Source organism: Eublepharis macularius, chromosome 19 (assembly GCF_028583425.1).
Source record: "Eublepharis macularius isolate TG4126 chromosome 19, MPM_Emac_v1.0, whole genome shotgun sequence".
Classification (NCBI taxonomy): domain Eukaryota; kingdom Metazoa; phylum Chordata; class Lepidosauria; order Squamata; family Eublepharidae; genus Eublepharis; species Eublepharis macularius.
The window spans coordinates 23782414-23803588 of NC_072808.1; the positions used below are offsets into that span (position 1 = coordinate 23782414).

Here is a 21175-nt window from a genome sequence, read left to right on the forward strand (position 1 = left end):
AAAAAAAACTAAGGGAATATTGTTGCCGGCCAGCCAGCAAAGGAAGGAGGTAAAGGGGAGGGCCTCTCCATGGCGACGAAGTGTCCAGAAGTGTGCAAACCCGCAATACGGCGTTCACACCGTCCGCTTCTGGAGCGCAACACAGCGCCATGAACTGGAGGTAAGCAGGGACGGGACATTACGTGTTTTAACGAGTGAGGTCGCTGGAAAAGCGAAAGCACTCGCTTTATTTGTGCCCGTCTGGAATCGGCCCTGGCAGGGCTGCTCTTATCTCCATGCAGGGAACCTCAGCACAAGAAGGAAGTCACACACACGGTCAGGAAAGGGCTGGAGAAATAAATGCCCTCTCCCTTTAATAGAGGCATCGTGGGGTGCCATTTCCCACCTCCCCGCCATGAAAAGCTTCCGCTGCCCACTTCCACACATGAAGGCCTCTGTGAAAAGGATGGGACATTCCCCCCCCTCCCCGGCCAGGCCTGTTGGCAACCTCAGGTCAGGAGGCCTTTCTGGAACACGCTCCGCCTTCCCTTCTCCTTAGAGCCAGGAATGCTGGCCTCTCTGCTCAACAAGCCCTCCCCACCCAGAGCTTCTTTCTCCGTTTTAACCCCCTAAATCCATCCCACCCTCATTTGGCTAGGTTTCAGAACTGAGACTCTGGGGTGGGGGCTGCTTCCAGGCCATCTTTGCCTTTGAATATTATGAGAAAGAACCCAAGCATCCTGGCTCCCAGCCCCCCCCTTCCTTCCTAAGCCAGGAGGCTTGACCTCCCCACCCAGCTGGTATTTCTCAATGCTTGGCTCCCCCCCACCCCATCCTTGCAAGGCCAGATTCCTGAGGGGCTGAGGTAATGGGGCTGGGAGGCGGGCAAGTGGGCCGGCTTAGCTGCCGTGCTCAGCCCGTCTTGCTATCATCTTTGGGCAGCGAGCCAGGCCTGGTCTTGAGCATCCGGCCGGGACTCAGTTCCACTGGGCTGGAGCCAACGCCCAAGGCCTGCAGGGAGCACCATGCAGCCCTTCTTGCTGCGGAGCGCTCTGCCTGCTCCGGCAACGGGGCAGCCAGCATCCCAGCCAGAAGAGGAGAGGCCTCTGGGCGCCCATCAGTGCGCTTTCTCCAAGGGTCAGCAAACCTCCCTTTGGAAAAAAACGAAGGGTCCAAAGTGTCTCTGAGAGCTTCCTTGGAAACACCCCCTACCCCACCCCAGGGCTGGCTTCGAGGGGCTAGGGAGCATCAGCTCCCCCTCTTCCCACACTCAGCCAGGCGTGTTTCAGTCCAGAGGTGCTTCCGAGACCTCTGCCCAGATGACTCATGCAAGCCAGCCAAGCTGCACCATGTGCCAAGTTACTTTTTAAAAAACGACACCTTCCACTCTGCTGTCCTCAAGCAACTAAAGGACAACAGCTTCATTACAACGCTGTCCAGGAACACCGCCACCCTTTTGGCAGGTCTTGTCCAGTTTTCTCCAGCCTCCTTGGCGGGCCCCGTGCTGTTCTCAAGTCAAGGCAGGCTGGCCCTTTAACATACGGCAAAGATCCTGGAGGGCCACCACAAGCCTACGCTTGTTGTCCTTATTGCAGCAGCCCAGGTCTGAGCCGTGCAGCCCCAGCGCCCCTGCCAGCACTGCAGGGCTGCTCGATCGAGCTTACCCCAGGCAAGGTTGCCAGCAACCCGAAGAAACAGCCTCCTGCCCCTTTAAGAGTGGAAATGGGCAAGTGAAGCCTTTTCTGGCCTGGAGGCAAATAACATCATCTGCTAAATAATATCCCATAAACCTCTATTAAGGGGGCAGGACGTTTTTTTCCCTCCAGGTTGTTAGTAACCCCATGGCTCTTTTAACATCGCAATCTGCGCCAGATAGGCTTGCTAGCTCTGGTTGGTTAATTCCTAGAGATATGGGGGTAAAGTCTTAAAGAGAGCAGGGTTTGAAGAGGGGAGGGACAATGCCATACAGTCCGCCCTCCAGAGCAGCTGTCTTCTCCAGGAGGCTTGATTCCTGTTGTCTGGAGATCTGTTATAATTCCAGGAGCTCTCCAGGTCACACCTGGAGACTGGCAACCTTAGTCCCAAACAACCACCCTAACTCACCACCCTCGGCTAGGCCATGTGCCCCTCCTGGGCAATTCTGATCCTGATCTATCCAAATCAAAATTCCTATTTTGCCTTTTGTGGAAACTTAAAAAAATGGGCTTTCATTCCACTGTACTAATAACCGTGCAGTCCTAGATCAAGAAGGGTAGCTGCGTTAGTCTGTCTGTAGCAGCAGAAATGAGTAAGAGACCAGTAGAACCTACAAAACCCTACAAAATTTATTGTAGAGTATGAGCTCACACTCTACATTTTGTTAGTCTTCTAGGCGCTCTTTTCTACCGTGCAGTCCCGAGTTATGCCTTGTAAATCGGTTGAAGACCATGGGATTAGAAGGGCAGAACTCTGTTTAGGATGGCACTGTCATTGTGTAGAGGGTTTATGAAAATGCCCTACTTCAGAAGCAAGTGCAGGCCGGGCTACTCTGGAGTAAAAGAATGCCTGCAATTAGGAACGATCAGCTTTTCAATTAGCCCTTGCCAGGGCTTTTTTTCTGGGGAAGGAGGTGGCGGAACTCAGTGGGTTGCCCTCGGAGAAAATGGTCACATGGCCGGTGGCCCCGCCCCCTGATCTCCAGACAGGGGGGAGTTGAGATGGCCCTCCGCGCCGCTCAGCAGCACAGAGAGCAATCTCAACTCCCCTCTGTCTGGCAATCCAGGGGCGGGGCCACCAGCCATGTGACCTTTTTCAAGAGGTTCCGGAACTCCGTTCCCCCGCGTTCCCCCTGAAAAAAAGCCCTGGCCCTGGCTACTGTGCCTTTTACCATCATCGGTTCTGCAGCGTTAAACATCAGGCAACACTTCTCTGCCTGCTCTGTTACAAAGGCACAGGAGAAAGGGACAGTGGGTAAGTTGGCAACCTGACATACAGGAGAAAGGAAAAGAGCTGTCAGCCATTGATTAAAGAGGACAGGGGCACAGGCTAACAAGTTTCCTTGGTGGGGGCGGGGGTCCACAGGGCTGATTTGAGACCCTAGTGAGGCCAGTTTCACACGGGCAGCTGTGTTGGTGTGTAGTTGAAGCGCAAAATTCAGTCAAGCAGCTCCTTTAAGACCAACTAGATTTCCAGGGTGTGAACCTTTGAGAGTCAGAGCTCCCTTCGTCAGATACAAAAGCTCTCTCGGAAGCGCATACCCTGGAAATCTAATTAGTCTTTAAGGTGCTACTGGACCCAAATCTTGCCACTGCACCACACTGGCTTTGTCTAAAGCAGGACCCACCAGGACCCAGAAATGTGGCGTTATTAGCACCCCATCTGCAAAGGCGAACCATAGTTCTCTCGATCCATTATGTACATCAGAGGTTGTATTGCAGGCTACAGGAAATGCATTCTTCAACCACTGAGGCCATCTGATTGCTAGAGGGATCCAAGCGCTTCTGTTAATCTTCCCCTCCCCTCCCCTAAAGGCTCTCTCTCTCTCTCTGTATTGTTTCTTCACAGCCAATATTATTCACTGAAGCCCCCCCCTCCGCCTTTGCAAAAGCAAACAAAACCAGCCCGTGCCTCCCATTAACTTGCTAACTGAAAAGTGAACTTGACAGCCTTCCTGAGCAGCTTCAGAGTGCTACCTGGCAGCCCTCTTCTCCTGTAAGGAAATCCCAGAGGGGACCCAATCCCCACTGAGGTTTATGCCCCTGTAGGAGAAAGGACTGTGTGTGACCAAGAGCTCCTCAGTGGGAAACAGGAGTGTGAAAAGCATACAAGGAGGACCCTTAATCCACATGCTCTGCTCCTGGCCTTCCACCCGCGGTCTTCTCTTTCTGCTGGGCACCTCACACCCGGCAGGCAAAGGGTCGGCCGGTGCCCCTCAATACAGGCATTGAAACCATGCAAGGACACATCAGCCTTTGTGTGGCACTTCCACTGGTCCTCTTTTCCATTGTCAGTAGCTTGACATCCTGTCCGGACGTGGGAGAGGAGCAGCTCGGCCCCCTGCCCTCTGGCCAGATGTGTGTTCCAAGGGGTGGGGCAGCGGGAGAGAGGGGGGGGAAGCACCAGGCCTCCAAAGACCAGAACCAAGGCAAGGCGGCACAGGGCCTGGCAGGGCATTCTGTGCGTGGAAAACAGCCTTGCTGGTGTTTACTGCATTTTGAAAAATGGGTTCCTGGTTCCGCTTGCCTTGAAGCTGTATTGTTGAAGAGCAGGCATGACTTTCAAAGGGTTTTTAAAAAAATGAAAAATATGTTTTTGAATATGAAGGCATTGGCTTGAGAGGAGGTCGCCTCTGCCCCTGAATCACAGTATAATATCCCATACATGCCTATGGCCCCACGCAACCACATTCCACCTCACCGGGGCCACGTTGTCCAATGGAGAAATGGGGCAGGTGCCCAAGGCCTTTAGAGGCCCTCTAGGGTTGCCAGCCTCCAGGTGGTCAAAAACAAATAGTGGAAACCCACAGCTGAGAGTGGATACTATAACACAATTCTCAAAGTGCTACATGTTGGGATTGTGGAACTTGTTTCCTCTGATTCTGGTTCCACCTGCAGCAAAAAGGAAAATAAAAAAAAATAAAAATAAAACATAATTAATAGCAATATGTAAGATTGATGACCATCCAGGACGTTTACATGTAGAAGTTTTTGTTCCCTTTGGGATCCATTTTTGCTGTCACACCTAGAGAGAGAGAAAGAATGAACTGCAAACTCTCTGTTGGATGTTAGTTTCATAGTACAGTCTATGGACTTAGTTGGCTGTAATATTGTATTTATTGGATTGTGGATATTTTGTATGTCTTTTAGACATTTATTGTAAATGTATTTATACTGTATTTATATGTACATAACATGTAGCACTTTGCACTTTTTCAATTATAAAAAACAATTTTGAGAATTGTGTTATAGTATCCACTCCCAGCAGTGGGTTTCCACTATTTGTTTTTGTTAGCCTGACTGGGAGAGCTTCCCATTTAGTTGTAGCCTCCAGGTGGTGGCTGGAGATCTCCTGGAATTACAACTGATCTTCAGGTGACAGAGATCAGTTCCCCTGGAGAATATGGCTGCTGTGAATGGTGAACTCTACGGCATTATACCCCACTGAGGCCCCTCCCCTCCCTGCCCCCTCCCCGCCCTCTCCAAGCTCCACCCCCAAAATTTCCAGGAATTTCGCAACCTGCATTTTGCTGAGACTCTTACTCTCCTAGTCTCCCATAGCTTCAAAGAGTGGACTATGGTATACTCTAGAGTCCACCCTCCCAAGCAGCCGTTTCCTCCTGAGGGACTGATCTCCGTAGTCAGATCCGTTGAAATTCCAGGAGAACTCCAGGCCCTGCTGTGCAGTTGGTAACCCCAGAGAGAGGGGCCCCCTCCCCTTAAAGGAAAACTTAGGACTGGCACAACATAAATAAATGCTGATCATAGAAGTGCTTTCAATTTTGTTGATTTGCTAGTTGCTCCTCTATCATTATTTGCTGTGTCAATAATATTATTCTCTTTATTTTTTAGGTGGAAGGCCATGTTTGGTGTAGTGGTTAAGAGCGCAGGACTCTAACCGGGAGAGCCCGGTTTGATTCCCCACTCCTCCACTTGAAGCCAGCTGGGTGACCTTGGGTCAGTCACTTAAGAGCAGCAGGACTCTAATCTGGACAGCCAGGTTTGATTCCCCACTCCTCCACTTGAAGCCAGCTGGGTGACCTTGGGCTAGTCATGGCTCTCTGGAGCTCTCTCAGCCCCACCCACCTCCCAGGGTGTTTTGCTGTGGGGATAATAATGGCATACTTTGTAAACCGCTCTGAGTGGGCATTAAGTTGTCCTGAAGGGCGGTATATGGATCGAATGTTGTTGTTGTTGTTGTTGTTATTATGTTGGACTGCAGTAGAACAGCAAGTTCAAATCCAGTAATGCTTTAAAGACCAACAGGGTATAAACTTTTAAGGCTCAATCTTTCTTCTTCAGATACAAGTAGGACTGGAGACCCTTTAGCCTTTATATCCTACTCAGGAGGTGGGAGGGGCAAGGCAAAGAAGGGAGTCCGGATACAAAGATGCAATGCAGCTTGATTACAGCAGAAACCAGCACCTGCAGTATGATAAGAATCCTGTGTCTTTATTCAGCCCTGGGGGTCCATTGTTGTTAATCTGCGAATGAACTCAAATTCCGTAATTTCACTGTAATCTCCCCCCGAAGTTTCTCTGAAGACTACCACTTTTAGGTCAGCAATGGAATGGACTGGAAGATTAAAATGTTCTCCCACTGGATTCTGAGAGCTGTGATTCTTAATGTCAGATGTATGTCCGTTTATTCTTTTGGGATTAATCCAGTGTAGGGAGAGGAAGGGCACGGTTGACACTTGATAGCACATATAACATTGGAAGATGAACAACTGAATGAACCTGAGATGGTAGTACTGGTGTTATTAGGTCTGGTGATTGTGTTGGAGTGAATAAGGGGACAGATTTGGCATCTTGGATTATTGCAAAGAAGCGTCAAGGGGAGATGACAGTATGAGATGGTGGAACTTGAGTTTATTCACAAATTCAGGAAAAAATCAGAGATCTCCATTCCTACTTGTATCTGAAGAAGGGAGCTTTGACTCTGGAAAGTTTGTGCCTTGAAATTTGTTTTCAACAAACAAAAATGGTTTTCTGCATCTTTAATAGCTGAACTGTCAGCGTTATAACCAACTAGCAACAGAGCCCATTGTGAAAATAAATACAACCGGCTCTAGCAGCAGGGTATCCTACACAAGGATAAGAGGTGAGTCGTTGCCAATATGGCTCAGCTTTTATGTATAGGATAGGTCAGGAGTTCATGCCAAGAATTTTCTCGAGGTTGTTGGTAACCCTAGGCTCACCAGAGTTAAATATCTGGTCACCACAAGTTAGCTGCATCATCTGTGTTGGTGACCTCTGCTTTCATCCAGGTTGTCTACTGAGTGTGCAGGGGTGCAAAAAGCCCGACTCTTTCTCCACCCATCACACTCAGGAGGGTCAACCTGGCTTCCCAGAGAGGTCTTTATCAGTTTATGATCGTCCATGAATTAGCCCAGCTAACCAATGAGAGCCAATTTGGTGTAGTGGTTAAGAGCAGCAGGACTCTAATCTGGAGAGCCAGGTTTGATTCCCCACTCCTCCACTTAAAGCCAGCTGGGTCAGTCACAGCTCTCTCAGAGCTCTCTCAGCTCCACCCACCTCACAGGGGGATTGTTGTTGTAGGGATAATAATAACATACTTTGTAAACTGCTCTGAGTGGGTGTTAAGTTGTCCTGAAGGGCGGTATATAAATCGAACGTTGTTGTTACTAATATTATAATTAAACAGGAGATAATCTCTCATTTCCGGTAAGCTCTTCGGCAGCTGAGACTCAGCAGGTAACCAAGAGAGGCCAGACTTACACATCCGCCTCGGTTTAGCTTTGGCTGCTGGAAGGAGTTGAAGTGAAGCAGTTCCAGGATGCTCGACAGTGGAAATAAGAAAGGATCCCTTTGGCAGAACTGGATGTGGAGAGACTAGAAAGTTTCCTGAGGGTTTATACTTCGAAGCAGTGGTCTTTGACCTTTCAGAACCCACTTTTCCCCCCTAGCTGCAACGTGGGGCTCAGGGAGCTGCAGGTTTGTGACATCAGAGTTATATGACAGGAAGAGGTGGGATTTCACGGGGTCAAGGCCAGGAGCTGGCAACGTAAATATTAGCCAGCCACCAGGAATTGTACCACAATGAGGAACAAGCCATGTGCCAGAGCCTTTGGGGGATCCTCTCGACATGCAGTGGCCTCGCCCCCTTGCATGCAGGGGGCTGGAGGATATGGTTTCCTTGCTCTCTGTGCAGCAAGTCCTTCCAAAAAACAGCAAAGAGGAGGCTCTGTGAGACTCTTGATCCAGCAGGTAGCGTTAACGTGACTTACCTGAGAATAAAAGCATCAACTTAAGTGGTAGGCAGCAGAGTCTCTTAGCTTGCGGTCAATGCTTGTACGGTGCTTCAGTGTCACGAAAGAACATAGCCTCATACAGCAGAAAATATCCTTGTACTTCTTGGCTAACAGTCCAGTGACATCTAGAAGCTAGCATTTTCACTTGGTGGCTTGTGTGTGTTTCAGTTCCTCTTAGTCTACTCATCTTATTTTGAAAGAGCTTTAATGTCTTTGCAGTTGAGCAGGAAATGTTGCTGGGAAACAAAAAATGAACTTTGAGACAATCCCTTTGGCCTTTCACAACTCGAAGGGGATCTGGAACAAGTATGTAATCCTGTAGTGGGTCACTCTCTCCTTGAAGCGTCAAGTTTGCTGACTGGAGGTGCAGCTGGATTGTGGCCCATGTGCTCCTCCACAGCACATAGCTTCGGCTGATATGCCAGCTATCGCTCTTCCATGAAAAGTTGAATATGACAGTTCATGCTCTAATCACATCCAAGTTTGACTACTGTAGTGCACTCTACAAGGGGCTGCCTTTGAAAAATGTCCAGAAATTACAGTTGATTCAAAGTATTTTGGGTCTGGCTATCGTCCGGGCTAAATACAGGGATTATACCACCCTAGTGCTGAAAGATCTACACTGGCTGCTCGTCTGTTTCTGGGCACAATTGAAAGTGCTGGTTCATACCTTTAAGGCCCTCAGTGGCTGGGGGCCAAGGTTCTTCGGGCACCGCCTACTCCCATATTGTCCAGTCCTCCAGTTCTCTTCATGCCCCCACCTGCAGAGGTGAGAGGCAGCTGGCGGCTAGAGACAAGACAGGACAGGACATTTTCAGTGGTGGCACCTCACCTTTGGAATGCCACCCCCCGGAGGCTCACCTGGCACCTTACTTTCCTTTAGGCACCAGTCCAAAACAATACTATTTCCCCAGACTTTTCACTAAAAGAATCCCTTCTTTTTAAAATGGGATTTCAAGCCTACTTCTAGCCCAGGACTATTTTATGATGTTTTTAATGGCTTGTTTTCAATACTGACATTTATGTTGGTTTTTAAAAAAAATATTTTGTTGTGTTGTTCTTTACTAGTGAACTGCTTCGAGTAGATCTCTGGAGAGGCAGCATGTACATATCCTAAATAAATTGATAAATAAATCACTAATGCTGGGTAGAAATGGGCAGTGTCTTTTTCAAAGGCTGCAGGGGAGGGCACGCATCCATCCTGGAAGAACCACACCCTTCACGCAACGGAAGACAGGAACTGGAGTCTCTGCAACTGGATTAGCTAGTTGAACCATGCAAACATGAAGGACTTCAGCGTGATCTCTTAATATGGCAGTAAGTTACTGTTGTTCTAAGGCGCTTCGGCAGTAAACCTCACCAGTACGAATCCCAAAGTTTCTTTGTGCTACAAAACCAGAACACAATCTTCACAATACATTTTACTGGGACCAACCATATGTCACATAACCATACATGAGCTTTCCAGTTCTCCAAAACCCTTCTTGAAACTGGACGTTATAAATTAAAAGAAAAAACCGTGAAAGGAAAATGATTCGGCACAGGGTGTTAAGTCCTAGTCTAATCTGCACGGGATGCTAAATGCAGAAATTCATGCCATAGAAATTCATTCCAGGTGTGCATATATGGCCATTCTTCAGGAAGACAGCCAGCCATGTGTCTTTGTGCAGACACATGATGCTATTTGGGGCCCACTGAACACAGCAGTGGATGTGCAACTGGAGGTTTTGTATTCAAATTTGTGCTCAGTTATGAGCTTACTGCATGGTTTGCACTGCAGCCATGTTGCTTCGTCTACAACATGGGTGTTATCGGTAAAATAGCCTGTCCACATTTCCCATTCCGTTTGGAGTTAATCCATGTAGCATGCAAATGAAAGAAACTCATGAATAGTGTGGTTATATTTTTAATTCAGGGGATCATTTAACTCTATCCTCACAATTTGCCAGTTCCACATTGCTGCCTCTGCCCCCATGGCTTCCTCTATGCCCGCAGGATTTCAAAGGTGTTAACAGGATCTCAGGTAGTCCAACTAGAGAACTCCTCTCAAGACCCCGGCAGAGAGCAGGGGAGACAATGCTGCTGGGTCAGATGACCGGCTGATCCCACTCATGCGTCCTTTGATGTTCAGTGTACTTCCATACTTTTCATGACAATCATAAAACGTTCATGGTAAGGCTGAAGTTCTGCTTGGAACGTCAGTTGAAATCCACTGTGTTTATTTCTGAGTACGCAGGGCTTTTTTTCAGCTGCAACGTGGTGGAACGGAGTTCCGGAACCTCTTGAAAATGGTCACATGGCTGGTGGCCCTGCCCCCTGATCTCCAGACAGAGGGGAGTTGAGATTGCCCTCCGTGGAGGGCAATCTCAACTCCCCTCTGTCTGGAGATCAGGGGGCGGGGCCACCAGCCATGTGACCATTTTCCCCGAGGGCAACCCACTGAGTTCCACCACCTCTTTTCCCAGAAGAAAAGCCCTGTGAGTAGGCAGAGCTGGGGTAAAGTCAGCCTTGCCCTGCTTCACACAGCGGCCAACCCGCCAGCCAGACTCGGATCTGAAGTTCAAATCCTCTCACTGCTATGAAGCTCTCTGGGCAACCCTGGGCTGGCCCCACGCTCTGCAGGGTTTCATGGGGATAGAATGGGGAAAGGACAGTCATGTATGCTTCCCTGCACACCTTGAACAATGGGCAGGACAAAATTGTCCTATTGAAATAGGGCCAGAGGGTGCCTGATGCAGCAGCCTCTTTGCTGAAGGCACACAAGGTTTGTGCTGGTCACTGCTTGGACGGGAGGGCTCCTGCCAACCCAATGGATGCCATCCAGTTTTATAAATTTTTAAAGTCACTTCTAAAATGGCCAAGAGCACTGCATGCTCGGACTTCCACAACAGTGCTTGCAGAGGAAATGTGTGGGTCATATTCCATGGATGCTTTGCACAACAGCGCACACACCATCCTCAGGTGTGCACGTGTGTATAAGTAGGGCAGAAAGGATGGCTGACTATGCACAACCGGGAGATCCTTGGGAAACCACCATGCTCCCTGCTCTAGGAGAGATAATTTATTTTATTATTTCATTTATATCATTTATAGTCCTCCTTTCTCACTGAGATTCAAGGTGGATTACATAGTGTGAGATTAGCACAGTCTGTATCAGGAATAAACAATGCCATAGGGTAAAGAGATACAAGTTCACAAAGACATAGCATTAGTAGGAATCCAATACAACTTACTGGTGAAGTCTATGGTCCCTAACTCATTAGCGGAGCATCTGAGATCCCCTCCCTACAATACAGCCCTCCTATCTGAGAAAAAAGCCTTTTTGAATAATTCAGTTTTGCATCGTTTGTGGAAAGCCAGGAGAGTGGGGGCTCTCCTCTCCTCCTCAGGCAGGCCGTTCCACAGGGTAGGTAGGGGCCACCACAGAGAAAGCCCATGTAGGGCCTGCTGTTGATTTCGCCCATGTGCAGGGTGGCACATAAAAGAAATGTACCTCAATCATACAACCAGAAGGTGTCTTAGAGGCCATCTAGTCTAGTCCCCTGCTGCATGCAGGAAATTCAAATCTAGAGCATCACCGTTCAGTCTTTGCATGAAACTCTCCTCCGTATAACTGGCTCCAACGTCAAACTGCTCTTGTTGTAAGGAAGCCTCCCCTGCCACCCCAACGAAATCTCCACTCTGGCCCTCCGGAGCAACAGAGAAGGAGCCTCTGCCCGTTTCTCTGAGATGGCTCTTTAGATGTTTGAAGAGTCTTCTCTTTTGTGGGCTAAACATCCCCCATATCTTTAACCTGAGGGGACGTCAAATTGCCCCCCAAGACAGAAGATGAAGATGAGCCAGCTACTGCAGGCAGTGGGTTCGGGGCATCAGTGGGATGGGGGGGGGCAATCCACCACAGAGAGAAGGCAAGAGAATTTCTTGATGGAACCTGCCTCCTGTTGAATAGCAGGGCAGGGAATACCAAGGGGTGGTACTTGTATGTTGACTTCAGTGACAGGCTGCCGTTCTCTCCAATAGGGACCTGGATCCGTTTCCATTATCCTCACAACAACCCAGCAGGGAAAGTTAGGCTGACCCAAGGCCACCTAGCCAGCTTCCACGGCCTGTTATTTGAACCCGGCTCTCACAGACCCTCGTCCCGGCTCTTCCATAGACCAGGGTTCCCGGGATTCTCACAAACATGCATGCTAAAGAGCAAATGTGCACAGTAAAGGGTAGGCATGAAAAGTGCTTGGGGCCAGGTGGCTGCACGCAGATGACCCCCCCCTTCTTAAACAGGTGCAAACCACCCACCCCAACAGCATGGACACACACCCCTCTGGGCTTGCTCAGCTCGCAGGCCGAGCGCATCTCACGCGTGTAAACTCCACGCATATTTGGAAGCGTTGCTGATGAACGAACAGACGGCCATAAGCGCGGCTTCTTTGCATTCCCTGCCCCGCACAACAAACGAGCCTTTCCAAACACACGAGCGCGGCCCTCCCCGGCCTCGAGCCGCTTATCAGCCCCGGCCCGGCTCCCCGCCGCTTCCGGGCCTCCCCCGCCCCGCGCGCTGCCCCTTCCCCGCCACGCCCAGCAGCCGGCCCGGCCCGGCGAACGGCTTCTGCTCGGGCCGCGCGTGTTCGGGCCCCGGGTCTTCAGCGGAGACGCCCCCCCCCCCGCTTATTGATCAAGACGAGGGGGGCTTCCTCCCCCTCCTCCCCTCGTGTTATCCTCACACCAGCCCTGCGGGGTAGGCCGGGCCGGGCCCTAAGCGCGCCGAAGACGGGCGGGGCGGCCGCGGGCAGGCTGCGCGGGCCTCTGGGCGGCCGGCGGGACCGGGCCCCGTCCTCACCAGGGGGCCGCGCGGGAGGCGGGCGGCGCGGCCCTCCCGCGGCCCGAGGGCAGCCCCTGCCCGGGGGGCGCTGGCGCGGCGCTCATCCGGGGCGGCGTCTGGCTCCCTCCTCCCCGCCGCTCGCTCTTTACCAATTAAGGCGCGCTGAGCCGCCCGCCCGCCCGGCCGGTGTCCTCCGCGCAGCCCCCGCCGCCCGGCCACTCCGTGCCCAGCTCCGGCCCGAGGCGCACCGGCCCGCCCGCCCGTCCAGCCTCCCAGCGCCCGTCCGTCCGCCCGCGGGAAGGCGGCGAGCGGCCCCTGCGCGTCCCTCGGGAGAGGTGAGGAGGGCGCGGGCGAAGCGCGGCCGTCGGGGGTGCGGCGGGGCGCGGCCGCTTTCGCCTGCCGGCGGCCCCGCCAGGGAGCTGCCTGGGCGAGCGGGGATTCGAACCCAGGCCCGTACCGGGTGGGCAGGCGAGACGGGGAGCGGGCGTCGCCGGGGCCCGTCGCTCCGCGCCCGGGAAAGGCCGCCCGGCAAGCGGGCAGGGCAGGGGGTGCCTCGCCTCGGCCCCGGAGTCTTGCGGGGGCGGCAGGCGGAGGCTCGCCTTCGGGAGACGCCGCTGCAAGCGGCCCTTTGCCTGGACTCCTCCCGGCCTCGGTGCCCGGCAGGAGGGCCCAGGCAGCCCGGCGCCCCCGGCACCTCCTCGGTCGCCTTCGCCCCCCTCAGTGTGGGGCTGCACCTGGGCGTCTTCAGGGGGGCGCCGGTTGCCCTCCTGGCCCGGGATTCGTGACCTTCGCGAAACCGCTCCGGGCCCCCCTGGCTCAGCCTGGGAGCAGCGCCCTGGCCTGGCGGCACAGCAGCAGTTGCCCCTCGAGAGGAGAAGCCAGAGGCATTTGGGGTGGGGGCACGCCCAAGCCAGCCATCCTAGGGCCCTTCCCATTAATCCGTGGGCGGGGGGGGGGTGCTGCCCACCGGAGACTTCTCTGGAGGAGGTGCTGGGCTGGTGCGCAGATCCTCTTCCCTTTACTGAGATTTTGTGCAGTAGAACTTTCTGGTGCTTGGCTCAGATGCCCCGGTCTCCCCGGCTGCTCTGCCGTCCTTGAGGGCATCCCACGTTGCCTTCATGGGTGGGCTGCCTGGGGGAGCGATCGCTCCTGGCTTCTCTGCAACTGCACCTCGATGTGGGCACTGGCTAAGGGAGCCCTGTTGAGTGTGCCCTTTATGCTGGATTGCATGGCACAATGCGCCGTGCTTCCAGAGCACTTTCTCCTGTATGCCAGGGCATGTGCAAATGCGCACTCATGGCTGAGTCCCTGGGCAGATTTCTACACTTGTGAGCGTCTGTGGGAAGAGTCCAGTAGCACCTTTAAGACTAACCAACTTTACTGTAGCATAAGCTTTCGAGAGCCACAGCTCTCTTCGTCAGATGCATTGTCAGACGCATCTGACAAAGAGAGCTGTGGTTCTCGAAAGCTGACGATGCATCTGATGAAGACAGCTGTGGTTCTCGAAAGCTTATGCCACAGTAAAGTTGGTTAGTCTTAAAGGTGCTACTGGACTCTTTACTACTTTGCTACTACAGACTGGCACGGCTAACTCCTCTGGATCTGTGAGAAAAGTGTCTGCCATAAATGGATGACAGGATGATTGCAAAATAGGTTACTCAGAGCAGACTAAAAGCCACTCAGTCAGTGCTTTTGATCGGCATTAACTGGGAATTTGAACCCAGCTCTGAGACTGGGCAAGACGGCTAAATTAGGAGGATGCCGAGCCTTCTACTCTTCACTGCATATTCTTCCATGTGTGAACTATAATTTGGCATTGAATCAGGATGTGGTATATGGTACAAATGTGGTGAACAGCAAGTGTGGTATATGGTACGAATGCGGTGTCAACCACATACAGGTGACTTCTGCTTCGCCATCTGTTTGGGCACACGGCCGTGGGAGTTCAAGAAAGCTTGTTTTCTCTTCCCAGGGATGGGTAGATGCTCAAAATCATGCCTGCCTCTGAAACCTCTTCACACATGCAGTCTTAAAATGCAGGTTTAGTGGCTGAGAAACCTGGTTAATTGTGGCAGCTCTCTGGTGTGAAATAAATGGGAGTAAGCACAGGCGGGGGCGGGGGCAGCATGATACAGCTAAGCAGATGGAACCACCAAGTACTTGGACGGGAAACCACTGAGGAACTGCCTCTACTTCTCACTTGCCTTGAAAGCCCCTTGCAAATCAGTTGTGACTTGACAGCATAGCTGTACATAAAAGGGTGGGATCTTCCGCACAACCATTATAAAGGTTTCAGATGTGCCTTAGAACCTTTGCATTAGAATTCTTTTGCATGTGTGTTCCAAAAGCATTTGGGGTCAGAATCGAGGTGGGGTAGGGGGGTAGGTAGAGGAATGAGGGTGCTGGCTGCTAGCATAGACATCAGAGGTGGGACTATTAGAAGGCCACATTCAAGATGCCTGCTCATCGGTCCTAAATGCTCCAGGGATGCATTAAAAAGGAGGGTAGCCATGTTGGTCTGCAGAAGAGCAGCAGGATGAGTCCAGTGGCCCCTTTGAGACCTGCAAGATTTTCAGAGCGTGAGCTTTCGAGAGTCAAAGTAACTGAGGAAGGAAGCTTTGACTCTTGAAAGCTTAAACCCTGGAAATCTTGTTGATCTTTAAGGTCCACTGGACTCAAATCCTGTTGTTCTACTGCGGATCAACTCAGCTACCCACCTGAGACTATCCTAAGGGTGCAGAGGCATGCTTTGTGCTATGCTGAAAGAGTGTTCAGTGTTTTCTTTGGCACCTTCTACCGTTTGGCAAATTCAGTCTCACCTGGGCAGATTTCCTTGGAGATGTCCTCTGGGTGTGTCCTGGCAGCGAGAACTCTTCAAACTTTCTTTAAGCTGCCTTACTGGGAAAGAGGAAGAAGGGTAGAAGGCTTGGTTGGGGGGCTTGCTTTGGGGGGCTGTAGTCCCTAGGGGGATGGCCAGAACATGCAGCAAGACGAGGAAGTTGTCTGGCTGCCTGTCAGCCTCCTTGGCTGACCCCAGCAGAAAGGCCCCCAAAACGGATCTAGGTTTACCTTGGCCTGTGACACCTGGGCAGTTTTCACACAACCAGCTCAGTTCCTGGCAATGTGGGGAGAAAATTGGCACCTGTAGACTAACGACTGTGGTTGCCCGGGCTGAAGTGATTGTGTGAATAATCCTTTGTGTCAGGAAGCCTTCGGATCCTCAGCTCTTTCTCCAGAGCTGCCTTGCACCAGACTACGAGGCAGGTCAATGAATCCCCTTGAATTACTCTGCCGTAAGCACAAATGAGACAGCAGAGTGTAGCAGTTAGAGCGCCAGGCTAGGAGCTGGGAGACCCACGCTCCGGTTCCCTCTCTTTCATGGAAGCTTGCTGGCAGGTACCCTTGGGCCAGTCTCAGCCTAGCCTTCCTCACAGGGTTGTTGTGAGGAGGAAATAGAGGAGAGGAGAACAGTGTTGACTGCTTTGGGTTCCTACTAGGGAAAAAGGTGCGGCTTCAATGAAGAATATAAAATAAACGGGGCGATTACAGAATGGGAGAACAGAATATTCCTTTTTCCCCTATACCTACAGGGGGAACAGAGCCAGTGTTGTGCAGTGGCTAGGGTGCTGGATTCGGAAGTGTGAGAGCTGGGTTCAAATCCCTGCTTGCCATGAAACTCACTGGGTAACCCTGAGCCAGTTACATTCTCTCCACGCTTAATCCACCTCGCAGGGTTGTTGTGTGAATAAAATGGGGAAGAGAAAACAATGTCTGCTGCTCTGAGTTCCTGGGGAAGGGGGAGATGAAAATGTACTAGATAGATAGGTATTTTCGGTGAGTCAGCGTGGGAGAACCAGGAACTGCCTTTTCTGACCCCAGATCCCCAAACTGGCCAGCTCGCCTTGTTCTGACCTTCTGCACAGATACCCTCCTTCCCCATACTAAACCCAGCAAGGCCACCCCCTCCCCAGTAATAATCCACGCCGTTCTCTCACCCCCCCCAGGGCGCCTTGCCTCTGTTGACGCCTCTCCCGTTCTGACCTGCATCCTACTGCTCTCCCCCGGGGCCCTGGGGAGGGTCCGTCTGGTTATTTTAAAAAGCCAAAGAAATGAAGCTCTCCAAATAAGGGGAAAATATGAAGCGAAGGTCCCTAGGCTGGGAGTTCTTCTGAGCCACTCGGAGGAAGGGGTGGGAGGTGGGAAGAGGGGAAAGAGTGCCACCTACTGATAGAACCTTGGAATTCCACGGCACGTCTCCTGGCCCCCAAAGCCTTTTTGACGCGCCGAGGGGGCTCATTTCCCAGCTTCTCCCTGTGAGCTCGAAGGGGATCTTTCATGTTGCCTTTCTGGGGATCAGATTATTGCTGATCATGAACTGATGGGTAGTGGCAGCTTTGGCCCTGGTGGAGTGGGGAACCCGAAATGTATGGGGGCAGGGGACTCGCTGGCCGTTTCAGCTGAATCCGAGCAGTTGATGGGGCAGTATTTTTAGGGGCTCCAATGAGGAAATGGGTCTTTGCACTCCAAGATCCCCAGATTTCACGGAGACCAGCCACAGTCAGTAAAAGGATCCTCCACACCCGAAGGCTGTAAACCTCTGCATACCAGTGCTAATGAGCATCACCAGAGAAAGGCCCTGCCCTCCATGCCTGCATTGCGGGCCCTTCAGGGCGCCTGCGAGGCCCCTGTGTGAAGCAGGATGCTGGAGCAGGTGGGCAGCTGGTCAGACCCAGCAGGGCTGCTCTTAAGTTATGACCTTATAACTTGATGGAAGATGCTGGAGTTCGAGCGTTCAGTCGTGAGTGGCTACACATGACTCCAGGGCTGTGCTCCACCATCTTCCCGCCACTGCAAGATGGCCTAAGGCGCACCTCTTAGATGGTGCGGAGGGGGCAGCAACGCTTCCCAAGCAGGCCTTCCCAAGATCAGGGCTATGCACAGAAAGATCCTTGACACCACCTGCTGCCACAGGAGCCCTGGCCCGAACCTATCCAGACAGCAGCCATTTCTAGCCACCCAAGCCTTTTCGCACCAATGGACAATGGGGAAAGCTCTGCCGGCATTGACGGCTGCCTGCGATCGCTGGCACAGACCCAGCTACAGTGGCTTCCTCCCTTTTAAAAAACAGTTGGCACCAAACACTCTCATCTCAGATGCGTCAGCAGCTGTTTCTGATCTGTCCTGACTCTGAGGTGTGGCGAGGCAACTGACTTCAGGGGCAGATTTGGGGTGCCACCATGGGGGGGGGGCAGAGTCGCCCACTCTGAAAATCTGACCCATGAGGTGCAGCCCAGCAGGGCGTTTTCTTTCATGCACCCCCACTGAAAGGACTGGAGCGTCCATTGGGGAATCCCGCAATGGCCCGTGAACTGGTGGGGCGGGCTGCCATTAGGGGCTTCATGCGCCGATGGCACAACAGTTTGCGCTGGCCCCTGGGGACTGGCCGCCCGCCGGCCACAGGGACTAGAAGCCCTCATGGGACGGGCATGTCCCATCCAGTGCAAAAAGGTTGAGTGAATAGATACGACCATTTGAGATGCTAACTACAATTAAATCAGTTGTATCATTGCATAGTGGACTTTTTAATGTTTTTAAAATTTATTTGCTGCTCTTAGTTAACACACTGTTTATCCTGAGGCTCTAGGACAGGACAAGAATGCGGCCCAGTTCCCCCCATTTATAAAATATTTCCAAGGACACCCCCAAGAAACCCTGGACAGGGGGAGGGTAAGCAGTGGAGAGCAGGAGCATTGATTCTCAAGTGCTTGCATGAAAATCGAGGGGAGAGTAAATAAATTGCAGGCTGGGACGCAGATGGGGAGGGTGAACCTTCTTCAGGCTCTGAGGCCAGCAGGACTGGCTGTAGGACTGGCTCCCACCCGAGCAGCATCCCTGAGTGTTTTACTCTCAGACATGCAGACAGCTGCTGAATGGAAGGCAGAAGCGCCCTGCAGAGGTTCATAGATGCTCTGCACTCCTCCTCGTCATCTCTCACAGACACAGACACTTTTCTCGCAGATCACAGAGGCAGCATTCTGCAGGCCGACCCCTTGGACTTGGTGCCAAAGCAGACAGGACTCTCTCCCTTCCCTGGCGCAGCCTGACCGAACGGGCTTCTCCCTCCCCAATGTGAATCACAATGATAGGGTGTATTGGAAACACCTTTGGCAATTACTGTGTACCCATTTACCCATGCAAACAGCCACACCAGTGCACTCCATTAGCACATTCCTCTCCAGTGTGTCCATTGTTAATGGCACACACTTGTTTAAATGGCCAGGTTCCCCACCAGTAAACAGATATTTGGACTCCTACTCGGTTCCAGATTGTTGCATCTGTGTTCATTGCTGAGAAAAGGCAGCAATTTAAACGAGTGTGTGCTGGCCTCCGAGTCAAGCTGCAGGAGACAAACTGCATGAGGAGGAGCAGGTGAAGGGAGTCCCAATGTTAGCTGGGAAGCTGAGTTTTAAAAGAGGTGGGAAGGCTTTGTCAATTTCCCCTCTCTACAGAGCCAGGGAGAAACAGCTCAGAAGGTTTATTTCCTCTTTGCCTCCTAGAAGGGGAGGTGAAACTGACAGAGCTTTCCAGAGGCAAAGAGGAAATTAACAAACCCTCTGAGCAGAGATCTCCTTGGCTCTGTAGAGAGGGGAAATTGACAAAGCCTTCCCATCGCTTTTAAACCTCAGCTTCCCGGCTAACATTGCAACTCCCTTCCTGTGCTCTTCCTTGTGTAATTCATCTCTTGTAGCTTGGCTCTGTACGGATGGCCTCTGAACTGGATGCTTTCCCCCACCTGCATTCGAAATGTACTGTGTGAAATAGCTATTTCCATCATGAGTATGCCCAATGGCAGTCATACACAGGTAAAATGTCCCACGCCTACATTTCGGATTGTTCATTTTAAAGGCACAGAAGCAACCTGCCTTCTTCCTCCTCTTAATTCTCATCCCCCCCCCCCAACACTGATTGCTGTATAATCTTATTTTTCTGGGGCACTACCCTGATTCAAGAAGAACCTGACAAAATGTGACACCCCCATCCAGAAGTGCTACCAGGTTATACAACACTGTCGAAGGTGCGTTGTCTATCAAATGAGCCTATTGCATAGTGTCTGCGCTCTCAACAGTGACAAAGCAGAATGAGCTCACATCCACCTTGCCCACTTATTTTTACAACTGCCTTCAAGTGTGTGTAGCAAACATACGCTTGATAAAAAAAGAGACAGGCATAAAACTATTCCCTTGAATATTTTGGCCTCCTCTCTGTCAGTAGCATTTAACTGATTGTCTTTGATTGTGATATCTCCCCTTAAGCATTTCCGCAGCAGATTGTATCCTCCTAAGATGACTGAATCTTATCTTAGCCAAGAGCTTAGCAGTTCTGGTTCTGTCTACTTCAATCCCTTTCCCCATTTGCCAAACGGAACAGTAATACTGGCCAGGTGGGGCTGTTGTAATGCCTGCTGATAAAAAGAAACACAACGAAGCAGGTTACGTATGTGCAAAGGGGGCAGGGTCTTTTTTGGTCAGTGGTTGTGTGTCCCACCGTGCTTTGGAAATGCGAGTCCTGTGTGCAGTGAGGTTGCATGTGTGGATTTTAAGATTCAGGCCAGGCTGTTAAAGGCATGACAGCAGCTGGGATGGAGAGCTGATTGGAGAGTGGTGGCAATTCTTCACTGGTCCAGCAGGGGGCAAGCAAGCATTCATATCCCTACCTGAGGTCTCTCCCTTTTTCATTCATGGGAGAGGTGCAGGATGCGATTCATTCATAGGATTTTTTCATGGGTTCCAAACGAAAGTTTGGTGTAGGGGTTAAGAGTGGGGGACTCTAATCTCGAGAGCCGGGTTTGATTCCCCGCTCCTCCACTTGAGACCAGCTGGGCGACCTTGGGTCAATCACAGCTCTCTCGGAGCTCTCTCAGCCCCACCCACCTCACAGGGTGTTTTGTTGTGTGGATAATAATGGCATACTTGGTAAACTGCTCTGAGTGGGCATTAAGTTGTCCAGAAGGGCGGTATATAAATCAAATGTTGTTGTTATTGTTATTATTATTATTCTATATCCCTTACAACAATCCTGCAGAGGATCCCAGTATTATTTCCCCATATTGCAGAAAGGAAGAGGAAGCAAAATTGAAGATAAGGGCCTGGGGAGGGGCGGGGCAAGCTTGCTTAATTCCAGAGTTATTGCTGAAAAAAATAAAAAGGATTCTTGTGGAGGCTAATTAGATTTTATTCCAGCATAAAGTAGGAGCTCTAATCCACTAACATTTGTGCTGGAATAAAGTCTTGTTAGCCTTTAAGGTGACCCAAAGCTTTCTTGATAGGCATGCCAACTCCAGCCTGGTAAATTCCTGGACATTTCACAGTGATGCCTGTAGAGATGAGAGTTTGGGGGTGATACACTTTT

General features: G+C 51.4%; 1 protein-coding gene across 5 annotated transcripts in view; it reads left to right on the plus strand.

The window, feature by feature from the left end:
* The first annotated feature begins 12983 nt into the window (after window positions 1–12983).
* Window positions 12984–21175, plus strand: part of FLNA (filamin A) — an 86489-nt gene continuing 78297 nt past the window's right edge. For 3 of the 5 annotated variants that reach the window (XM_055003306.1, XM_055003304.1, XM_055003307.1), the window contains exon 1: window positions 12999–13101. The gene's annotated coding sequence lies outside the window, so the exon portion shown is untranslated. Of the gene's footprint in view, window positions 13102–21175 lie in introns of all 5 variants that reach the window. The other 2 variants (XM_055003305.1, XM_055003303.1) reach the window with 2 other exon arrangements.